This window comes from Telmatherina bonti (genome assembly GCF_933228915.1).
Source record: "Telmatherina bonti genome assembly, chromosome: 7".
In the NCBI taxonomy this organism is placed as follows: domain Eukaryota; kingdom Metazoa; phylum Chordata; class Actinopteri; order Atheriniformes; family Telmatherinidae; genus Telmatherina; species Telmatherina bonti.
Window position 1 is genome coordinate 33,882,409 of NC_136625.1, and position 11,290 is coordinate 33,893,698.

At 39.2% G+C, this 11,290-nt stretch overlaps 1 protein-coding gene across 1 annotated transcript in view; it reads left to right on the top strand.

Moving 5' to 3' along the window:
- The first annotated feature begins 6,557 nt into the window (after positions 1–6,557).
- Positions 6,558–11,290, top strand: part of kcnmb2a (potassium large conductance calcium-activated channel, subfamily M, beta member 2a) — a 9,796-nt gene continuing 5,063 nt past the window's right edge. The window contains exon 1 of the mRNA XM_079244080.1: positions 6,558–6,623. The gene's annotated coding sequence lies outside the window, so the exon portion shown is untranslated. The remainder of the gene's footprint in view (positions 6,624–11,290) is intronic.

Genomic DNA, 11,290 nt, shown 5'->3' on the forward strand with positions numbered 1-11,290 from the left:
CCCTTTAATGCTGCATGTTTCTTAATTTATACAAACTGTTTCTGAGACCTTTTGCATGACTTCATGGTAAAAACTTTGCTTAAAACCCTGGTGATGCTTGTCTTCTGCCCCCTTGTGGACACAGTTCGCACTACAATAATGTTGACATCCCACAGTAATACACAAAAATTCATTTTTTTAAAAGTTTTTTTTTTTTTTTTTTTTAAAGAAAATAAAGACTTAAAAAAAATCTCCCAATTTTTTTTTCTTTATGCATAAAAACACTCCAAACTGAAGAAGCAAAGTTTTGTGTCTACACATAGCAGACGACGGAGTAGAAAATCAGTTTAAAGATGATATCTGCATGTCTCTTTGTTCACAGCAGGCTGTTGGAAAAAAACATTGGGTCCTATGTTGTTCGTTGTTTTTATGTAAACACCAAAGAAAACACGGCTGGACAAATATAAAACAGTATTTTTGTAACAGGCTAATTTCCAAAAAGCTAAAAACATGCCGTCCATCAGCGTGGCATATTCCAGCATAGCATGCAGAGCATCATAAAAACATATTGGGAAACTGGACAAGGAGAAGAACAAAAGAGTAAATGACTAAACATGAGCTCAGAATAAACATTAAAAAAAAACGTAGGACCTGAGAGCTGCGTCTGGACCTTCAGCTGGTCAGAATCAGCATCAGATACTCTTCATTAATCCCAGAATGAAGTTGCTGCATTGCAGAGCTCCTTCATACAGGAACCTGCAGAGAAAAACAGAAACATGAAAGTGGAAAGCAGAATAAGGTGGTTAGCACTGTGGCCTTACAGCAAGAAGGTCGCTGGTTCGATCCTTGGCTGGTTTGGTCAGTGGCCTTTCTGTGTGGAGTTTGCATGTTCTCCCCGTGTATGCGTGGGTTCTCTCTGGGTACTCTGGCTTCCTCCCACCATCCAAAGACATGGATTTTAGGTTAACTGGTTACTCTAAATTGCCCCTAGGAGTGAGTGTGAGTGTGGTTGTTTGTCTCTCTGTGTGGCCCTGCGATGGACTGCCGAGCTGTCCAGGGTGTACCCTGCCTGTCGCCCAAAGCCAGCTGGGATAGGCTCCAGCTTCCCCGCGACCCTGAATTGGAATAAGCGGTTCGGAAAATGAATGAATGAATGAATGAATTTACAAGAGTTTATGGCTCAGGCGCTTGGTTCAGTCCAGCGTTTTGGAGTCCTGGCTGCAGAACGGAAGGATTTCCTGTTGTGTTGCATGTTGTAACAACATGAATCAGTCTTTATCTGCAGGTGATCCGGAAGTTGTCCAGTATGCCGTGGAGAGGATGGGAATGGTGGTCCGGTTAGCTCGGATGGCATCCTCCTTTCTGACACCACCCTCAGAGAGTCCAGCTCCACTCCAACAACATGACTGACCTTTATAACTTTGTTGGTTGGCCCCGCACGGTGCGGCACAACGACGAGCACTGGACTCTGGTCCTTCCTGTAGATGGCTTCGGTATTTTTGTTGAAGTCAAGTTTTTCCATCAGTATCCAGTCCAAGGCGTCCACATTCACAGCAAGGATGGAAACGGGGTCATTCATGATGCTGAGTACAACTGGGAACTTCTGGAGAAAAATTCCTGAAGACGGCTTAAAGAAACTACAAGTAAGCGAGTAGGTAAAGTTTTCTTATACAGCACCTTTCACAGACTTGACAGAGCATGTGCTCATTAAAATTCACACCAATAAGATGCATATGAAAAACAGAAATATGATATCAGTCACTGACCATAAGTCTGACTAAAAGCTCGCTGCAGGGCCAATGGCCGTTACGGGCACAGGCCCAGGGACCCACGTCCACATGGGGCAAACACCAGCCGTTTGGACATGAAATAAAATGTACATAAAAGCCAGATAGTTACACCACAGTCTCCAGTGTACTGCTATTGGTACCATTGAATGAGAGATGTTAGAAATGTCATTTCACAGTGTATCATTCACAATTTTTACAATGTTGCGGTGGGGAAGGGGCCCCTGGAACACTCTGGGCCCAGGGGCCTGTGCACCTTTAATCCGGCCATGACTCGCTGGAATAAACATGTTTTCAGCTCCCCAATATCCCAACTACATGAAGACGCAGGCAGAACATCCTGTCTGGGTGCTACCGCTCAGACAGATCCATCTGTTGAGTCCTAAAGGACCAACAAGATTCTGGTTCGATGACCTCAGACTGCCGACGGACATGAACGTCTGAAGCCGTTCAGCAAATAATAACGAGGTCAAAACAAGAGTTTTAAAGCCTGAAGTTTCCAAGTCTGGGGACATTTATTACAGGAGATGTCAGATATTATCAGCATATCGATATTATCAGCCAATATCGCGATTAAAATGCAATATCGGAAATTATGGGCATCATTTTTTATTTTTTTTAATGACATTATTTACACAGATACACATATTACATTTAATTCTTCAGTTATTTCTCCTCTAACTCGCAATTACAAATTCTAAGAGATGTCATGTATAGGTTTCCAGATATATGTGTCTATTTGATAAAACTAGCTCCAAAAATATCGTATCGGTTTATATCTGTGTCGGATTGTTACCTCCGCTAGGAAGTTGTATTTTACCGGCGTTTATCTGTTTGTTTGTGTTCAATATAGCTCAAAAAGTTATGGACGTCTCATGAAATCTTCAGGACTGATTTAGTTTTGGTGGTGATCCGGATCATCGTTTGGATCCAGGAACTTTTTAAAGGCCTTGGCGGGGGTTTGCGCTCTCCGAGTGTTTTTGTGGTCAGGACTGAGTTACACAAAAGCGGCATATCGGATCTCAAAAAAAGTCAATATCATGTCCATTTTGGAGAAATTTTTGAAAGCATCTGCACTAAAACATATTTAATTTTCTTCTTTTGTTCATCAGTGTTAAATTTCACAGAGATAACGTTCACGTGACCTGGCAGAGGTTCAGAGCTACATGCTGGACGTGTTTGGGATAAGCCTGAAGCAGCTTCATGTGTGCAATGTGCCATGTTTCTTCATTCATCACCATTATTATAGTAACATTTCCACATCCTAATCTTCCTTTACTACGCCCGCGGTTGCTGAAATGTTGTCTGTTCATTGAGGGTTTACTGTTTTCATGCAGAGGCTTGAAAAATACTAACAAGGCTCAAAGACCGATGGTGTTCAGACGGTGTTGAGTTGTAAAGTTGGTGTTAATAACAGCAAAAAGCCTGTTTTTTCCTCATAAACTGCTTTTAGATTTGTGTCTGCTCACATTACCCAACCTTGTTCCAGTTTGTAAGCAAAGTAACGATGGGTAGGCCGTAGTTCTACATAACATGATATGGGAGTTTAATATATTTACTGATGATATTAAATTGATGATATTGTCTAAATCTATTAGAGGCCCAGAGGAAGACTGAAGACCAGATTTACAGATGTTGTGAGGGAAGTAGTGTGTTAAGTTGGCCAGCATGCAGCGGTACGCAGTACCGGCACTTTTAAATTCTATCCCTTTGCGTACCGGGACTATTTTTTACAGCGTATACTGCATACCGGGACTTTTACCGGCTTTCTTCAGTAACCAGACCAAGGTACATTTTATCAGTCTGTTTCCTGGATGTAAAAGGTCCAGGAAACACACTTGGTCTAAGTCAGGGGTAAGGAACTCCAGTCCTCGAGTGCCACAGTCCTGCAGATGTTAGGAGTTTCCCTGCTGCTGCACACCTGGCACACATCAGACCTAATTAGCAGACTTGTGCAGAACTTGACATTAAACTCTGCACAAGTCTGCTAATTAGCTATTGATTTAAATCAGCTGTGTTGCAGCAGAGAAACTCCGAACATTTGCAGGACTGTGGCACTCGAGAACCGGAGTTGCCTACGCCTGGTCTAAGTGTACGGCTGGTCAGTATTTTGAGTTTTTGAAGATTATTTCTAGATTAAAGACAAGATAATATTGCTAAGTAGCATGGACCAGGCCTAATGCTGTAAACAACATATTTCACAGTGGAAAAGTGTAATAGTAATACACTGTTATAAAAAGATGCCCAATACAGGGTCACTATGTATGAAAGGGTTAAAAACAAAACAAGTTCTACATTTGGACTTATTTAGCTTAATACCAGTCTGTTTTTTTTTTTTTTAAATACAAAAATGTTGCATTGTTTTTATTATTTATTCATGCATGAAAGGGTTAATGAACTTTAAGTTTATGTATTAACTTTTCAGTGTTATTTTTCATGTCCAGCAATGAGGCTTGAAGTTCATAAAAAGTGTCTCTTTGTGGCACTTTGAATTTGGCAAATGTGGATTTGATTTAGAACTTGTGTTTGTTTTTTGTCATTTCTGTGGTTAAAAACTATTAATCTACAGATTAATTTATAGATCTACATATAGATAACACCCATGTTTTGTCCTATATTTGCACGACAAACCGACAACAGGTCATTAAGGGAGTACCACCACTTATGTTGTTCCACTTAAAGCACAACATGAAGGTAGTTGGAGTGAGAGATGATGATGCGAGGATGGGATTAGATTAAAACAGATGATTCGCTGTGGTGACCCCCTGGGGAAAAGCCGATTGAAAAAGTCAAGTCAAATTTATTTATGTAGCACATTTAAAACAGCCCCTGCAGACCAAAGTGCTTCAAAAAACAGATCAAATTGTTACAAGTATGATGAAAATAGAAAAATAAAACTTATGATGATGATTAAATGATAAAATCTACTAATGATACAGCAATAAAATAAGAAGATAAAAGAAGAAGAAGAAGAAGAAAAAGGAGAAGAAGAAGAAGAAGAAAAAGGAGAAGAAGAAGAAGAAGAAAAGGGAGAAGAAGAATAGTCTAAATCAATGAAATATCAGAATCTTTATGAATGAGGAAGATAAAGTTTTTGCTGGGTTTGGTTCACCGCTGTGTGTCCGCATGCTGTAAATCAGCTTCTCTCCTGGAGATAAATCAGATGTTTAATAAGACGTGTTACTAACTGGGTTGTTTATACGTTAACGTGTTAAAAACTGACCTCACACATTAACCTCTGCATTGATAGTTTCACTTTTTTTTATCAGGGCTGTTTATTTGATCAGTGTAAGCTGTATATGTTTTACAAGAATCAAGCGACCCCCTGAAACAGTCTTGCGACCCCCATGGGGGTCCCGACCCCTAGTTTGAGAACCACATTTACAACCAAAACTCCACCCTACATTTAAACACGGAGCTGTTTCTGCTCTGTTCTTATTGCCAAGTCACGCATCACGTGATGATTCTTTCAACCAACCAGCAAACTGCGGTGTGTCGAGCTTTCAGGTAGAAATGAAGTAATAATTAGCATGCAGGGTAAAACCGGGACCACTGAGTGGTCCAGAAAAAGAAGGAAAGGTCAGATCAGGCATTGTGGCATCCTCCCCAGTTCTTGCATGTGAAAAATTACTACCCCGTACCAAGGTGGACCCTTTGGTCAAATCTGAGCTAGAGAATAAATTAGTGTCTTTCAACCACTCAATTAGTGGCACACTAATGAGAGATCCTCAGGTGTGCTCTGAGAAATGATCAAACTTCACCTGATTGGTCTAAAAAGCAGCTCTGTGTTCATCCAAAGAGGCCCAGGTAAAAGATAATAAAATCCCCTTTTCTTGTGTTTATCTTCTTTCTATTCAAGACACACAAGATGACTTTATATTAATAATATGACCTTTTTTTTTTTTTAAAGAAAAAAAAAAACATTTCGGTTTGTGGTGTGCCTTGTGAGCTTTCAGTGAAAAAAAGTGTGCCTTGGCTCAAAAAAGGTTGAAAAGCACTGGAATAAATGATCTGAACCACAGGACCCGTCTGTCATTCACCCACATAAACCACCACTTCATGTCTGAAAAAACTGTTTGTTCTGTTTTTTAGGGATTTCTTTTTCTATCTGCAAACTTTAAAACCTAAATCAAGACTTTTTCATGTTTGCTGTTACCTCCCTTTTAACAGTTAAAAGTAAAAAAATCTGTCATATTGATTTTTTTTGTCTTTTAATCTTAAAACAAAGGTCAAATAAACACTTGATAATACTGACCCCTGAACGACCAGATCTCCTGCTGACGCTTGCCTTGTAAAACCAGAGGAAAAGCAACATGTCTAAGAAGCCTCATCCATCATGTATGATGCAGTGAGAGGAGCTTCTCCTCTGGTTTGGTTGCTGGAAGTCAGAGTTCGTCACCTCCAACGCATCTCTCGCCTCCTGCTGAGGCTGCAGCGACACCTGGTGGTCATGTCCAGTCACACACATTTCCCTCTCTTCCCATCCAGGACTGTTTGACTTTCAACTTGCCTAAACATTTTGTACATTTGCAACATGTGAAGGCAGAGCTCTTTGAATTCCCGACTCGTAGATGTGCAGGAGCGTCTGCAACAGATTTAGCATCTGGCCCGCAGTCAGGGCCACTTATTCAGAGGTGCAGGCATTGTACTGGAGCTACTCGTTTCAAGCATGACGGCATTATAAAGGGAACTCATATTACTAACACAGGTATGGCAGGCATCCCGTTCACTTGGGCTGAGAGTTTAAATAAGAGGTAGGCAGCTGCCGTTCCCTCGCAGCCCAGACCTCACTGGGAGAGCCACTGCTGACAGTTGGAGACCAGCTCCTGGATTATGGTAACAACCCAGCGACAAGAGGTAGGACCTCGCAGATCGTGTGTATTACCACCGCTATGTCAATTCAGCAAACTTGCAAAAGCTGAGACTTACTGAGAAGAAGGAGGTTATTCCAGGCAAGAGGCGGAAAACCAGCGATAACACGGGTTTTGTGCTGGTCTTCACATGAGATGCTGAATCTGGAGGGATCAGACTTTAACTACAGAGCAGGTTTTGTGTCTGAGCTTCCGGATAAGGTCATTCAGAACAAGCTGCGCTTGTAAAATAAACGTCCAACCAGGAGCAACGTTTGAGGAGACTAATGCAGGAGAACAGGTGGGTTTTCCTGCTGAACTCCTGACGAGAAGCATGACGTCCCGACACACTCTGGAGAAAGGTGTGTTATTAGGATTCATCACCAGGATGAAACCAACCTACCTCATGTAATAAAAGCCCCCAGAAGAAATATTCTGCTTTTATAAGAGGAAAGAAACAAAAATCTGTTTGTTTTAGTTCTGCAGACGTTTAGTTGCATCTTTTCTTCGGGTCACTTTGGGTAAAAGTTTTCTCTGAATGATTCAAGGTTAATGTAATATGTTTATTCTTTGTCTGTGTAGACATTGTTATATCACTGTGGCTGGTTTGTGTCTCTTTTTTATTAAATTTTTTGTATATTTGATTGTTGTTTTGAGTCTGGGACGTGTTTGTTGAATTTTCTTACAATGTTTCATAAGTATGTATTAATTTTCTTTATTTTTATTGATTGTTTGTGGCTCCTTGTTGTTATTAATGAAGAGTTTCTTGTAAAGTTAGCTTCTTTTTCATATATACCACTGCATCAAAGTGATTTATTTAAAGGTCGACTTTGAAACTTATGCATTTTATACTGATAACCACAAGGGGGCAGAGTTTCACCAGATCATTTACATATTTAGAATAAATTAATTCACTCACAAGTTTGTTTTTCTTGTTTATCCAACTAAGACATCAAGGAAAAAGGAAAGTAGTCTCTTCTTTCTGTACTTTCTTGCTTGTTACTATGAATCTTTTTATTTAAACATATGAATTATCAAGGAAATTACACAACTAATAACTAACAATAAGGCAGAGAACATTCTTGCTTTTTAACCTTGTATTCACACAAGTCGGTATGATTGTTCTCAGGCTTTAGATAGATAGATAGATAGATAGATAGATAGATAGATAGATAGATAGATAGATAGGACTTTATTCATCCCTAGAAGGGAAATTCAGATTGTCTGGTGACTCAATAAAACACTCACTCTTTCTTCCACCTCTCACATCGCTTTGTGATCCTTTTTCTCACCACATATCTCTCATTGTCTGTTTGTTTTATCTTTGCACATCTCCCTGGTCATTGTGATTAATATGCGAGTCTTTGTAGACTTTTCTGGGATAATAGTAGTTTTATACATCTTCGTTTTGGAGGAGAAGCAGAATATTCAGCTGCTGGCTGAAAAGCTGCAGGACTTCAGGAATTTGTCAACACCTGAGATGAGGAAATGCCGTCAGGCATCTTTTGTTCCAGCAGCTAGCACCTAATTGACCCATTCGGTAATCGCTCTGTGTATAGTATAAGATAACACCTGCTTCACACTTATGTGGTCTACCACATGGTATCTTGGTTTACTAGGTCCCATTCAGGCTTATTTCCCTTTTATAAAATTATAGAGAAAGGCAGTTGGAATAAGTGGGAATGAAGGACACACCCATGGAGAGCATAAAGGGAGGCCAGCTGACTGTATCTGCCCACAGCTCAGGATATTCCTTCTCAAAGCGATGTGAGAAATGCCTGAACAGGAGTTCAGGCTGAAAGGAATCACCCTGCAGAGCTTCATGTGGGGGAAGGACAAGCCAAAGTTTTCTTTCAGACAATTCGACACAGCCGACTGCGATGCAGTTGCAGCTCAGCTTAGATCATTTCACACAAATAACTTCTTTTTCATACAAAAACCAGCATTTCAACACATTTTTATCAACGTGTTTCGGGCTGTGTCTAACATTTGGAGCTTGTTGGGTCCCATTAGGTCAGTTGAAAGCATGACAGAGCCTGTCTGCACCATGTAGCTGTAAGTCTGTTCTACCTAGTTAGTGTGCTGCCATAAATCCAGCCTGCATGGAGCATGAGGCAACAACACATTGACAGCATTTCCACTGTTAAAAATCTCCTGCTTGGCAGAGCTGTGGACACGAGGAGCGAGGCGGCTCCTCTGAAACCGGGGTGTCTCCATGTTTAGCTGAAATCAATACAGTTATGTGTGGAACTTGAGGCGCTCCAATGGCAACGGTCAGCACGCTTTTATGGAGGGGAAAAGCTGGTTAGTAGCAACACAGAGCATAAAATTTATGTGAGGGAGACTCTTTGTTGTGGGTGTGCATGCAAATCAGTGTGGGATGTTTCAAAGAGAGCGTGTTTGTAGAGAACACGTCTGCTTTGCTGCAGACGTCTTGTGTCACACTGAGGCTGCTTCTCACAAACCTTTCCCATAAGCAACTGGAGGAAATTACTCATCTGAGAGGAACTCGCCGGCTTGTTTTCCAACTATTCTGCTTAAAGCACTCTGGAAAGGTTGTTATTCATGATGAAAAAAAACAAAACAAACTGAAGTGGCCTCTTTATTCTGCTTTCATCTTCTTCAGCTGAGTGCGGAATCAGAGATCTCACACAATCTGAATGGAAGTAAATACACACGAACTGCATGATCCGAAGTGTGATAAATGATTTCTGATTATAGTTTAGTGAGTGACAGATTATGCTTTTGATTTTCTTTTTACAAAAACAACATTGTTTGGAATAAGAATGACAAAAACAAACCATGCAGTTGCTTCAGTGTGATGTCAAAAAACCAAAGTATGCCAGTTTTGTAAAAACGAAAGATTATTCATCAGAAAATAATTTAAAATCATCTGATCCCACCCAAGTCATTAAATCTGTCAAACCAGCCTCAGATGAAGGACATGTTGGACTGTGTGACAGTTTATTTAAAGGTGGGTTTTGCATTATTTTTAAAGGTTTTCAAAACAAGGGGGCAGAGTTTCACCTTTTGAATGTATTTTTTCACAAGTTTGTTAGGGCTGTGACGATACGCTTTTGTCCCGATTCAATTCGATTCGGATTTTTTTGGGGCCAATTCTATTTAAATGGCAATTCTTTAATAATGCTGGCTTTTGTATGTTAAAAACAAAGAAAAAAATGTATAAAACTTTTTTTTTTTGCTCGTTGTTTTTCTTGATTTCAGTTCGGAGAAAACAACACAGTCGCCAGGCCATCATTCTGCTGCTATAATACCCAAGAAGACAAGTAAAAAGATCAATAAAAACAATGAAAATGACCAAAATTTTTATCATGGATTATATTTATTTATTTGAAAAAAAAAAAGACTTTTTCACAAAAAAGAAAAAATTATTTTAAAATTGTGAAGCAAAAAATGAACAAAACTGAAGTTATTGGCCATTAAATAAGACATTAGCTACGTTTCCATTAAAGGTTGCTAAATAAAAGTGACATTCCTGAAATTTTATACACTTGCAAATTTTGGGCTTTTCCGCTGAATTTTTTTTTTTTTTTGCACAAAAGCTGTAATTTTTGTAAAATCTCGTCCTGTGAGAGTTCACTTTGAGGAGGATGGAGACACAAAACAAAACTGCATTTTGAAGCACCTATTTCTGGTATCACTGCTGCTGTTGCTGCTTTCCTCATCAGAAGACAAACAAAGTCCTCCAGAAGCCATTTCTACTTAAAATGAACTGGTCACATGACCCCCTACATCATGTCCAGAGGTAACTTTGGTGCTGTATTCTTTCCTCTCAGGGGGAAATGAGAAAAAAAAATGCCATTACACTTTTTTAATAAACTTCTATTTGAGAGGGTAGAAAGAGTTTGTTTATACAACACCTTTCATATACAGGACAATTCAAAGAGCTCTACATGAGATATTAAAGGCATTACAGGTGGTTTAAAGAAGCATAAAAGACAACACCAAATAGCAAAAATCAAAATAAAATCATAAATTATACTAAAATAGTTAAAAGCAAGGTTAATTTATAAAAAAGATACTTCAGAGATTTTTCTAAATTTGTGGGCGCGCCGTGATGCACTGAGCTCTTCCTTGCCGTCTCCCTTTCTCATCTTCCATGTGGAAACATATAGCAGTATTTACATCATTATCATATTTATCCTCTTTCAGGTCTATGGAGATAGATTTGAGTTTTTATTCAGTGCAATAAAATATGCAATATGAGAGTGAGTACATTTTTGTAAGGAAAAAAAAAGTGGAATTTTTTGATACACTGACAGCAAAAAAAAAAAAAAAAAAATTTCATAATAAAAAAATTAAATGAAGAATTCTGTCATAGAATATATATATAAAAAATTGACATTTAAAAAATATATATTGTAAAAAAAAAGAAAAGAAAAAAATGTCACTCAAAAATGTTTCTTTTTTCTTTCAGTGTGAAAACTTTTATTTAAAATAAAATTTCTTCTCTCTCATAACTCTGCTTTCGTTTCAAGATTTTGCTATCAGTGTTAAAACTGTATCATGGGAGGGCTCATGTTGCTACTGGTCACCCTGGATTAAAGTTGCAGTGCATGTTGTTGGTCTCTCCCTCTCCTGTCCTCTCTACCCCAACCGGTCTCTGAGCCGGGTTCTGCTTCCTGTTAAAAGCAAGTTTTCTCCTTCCCACTG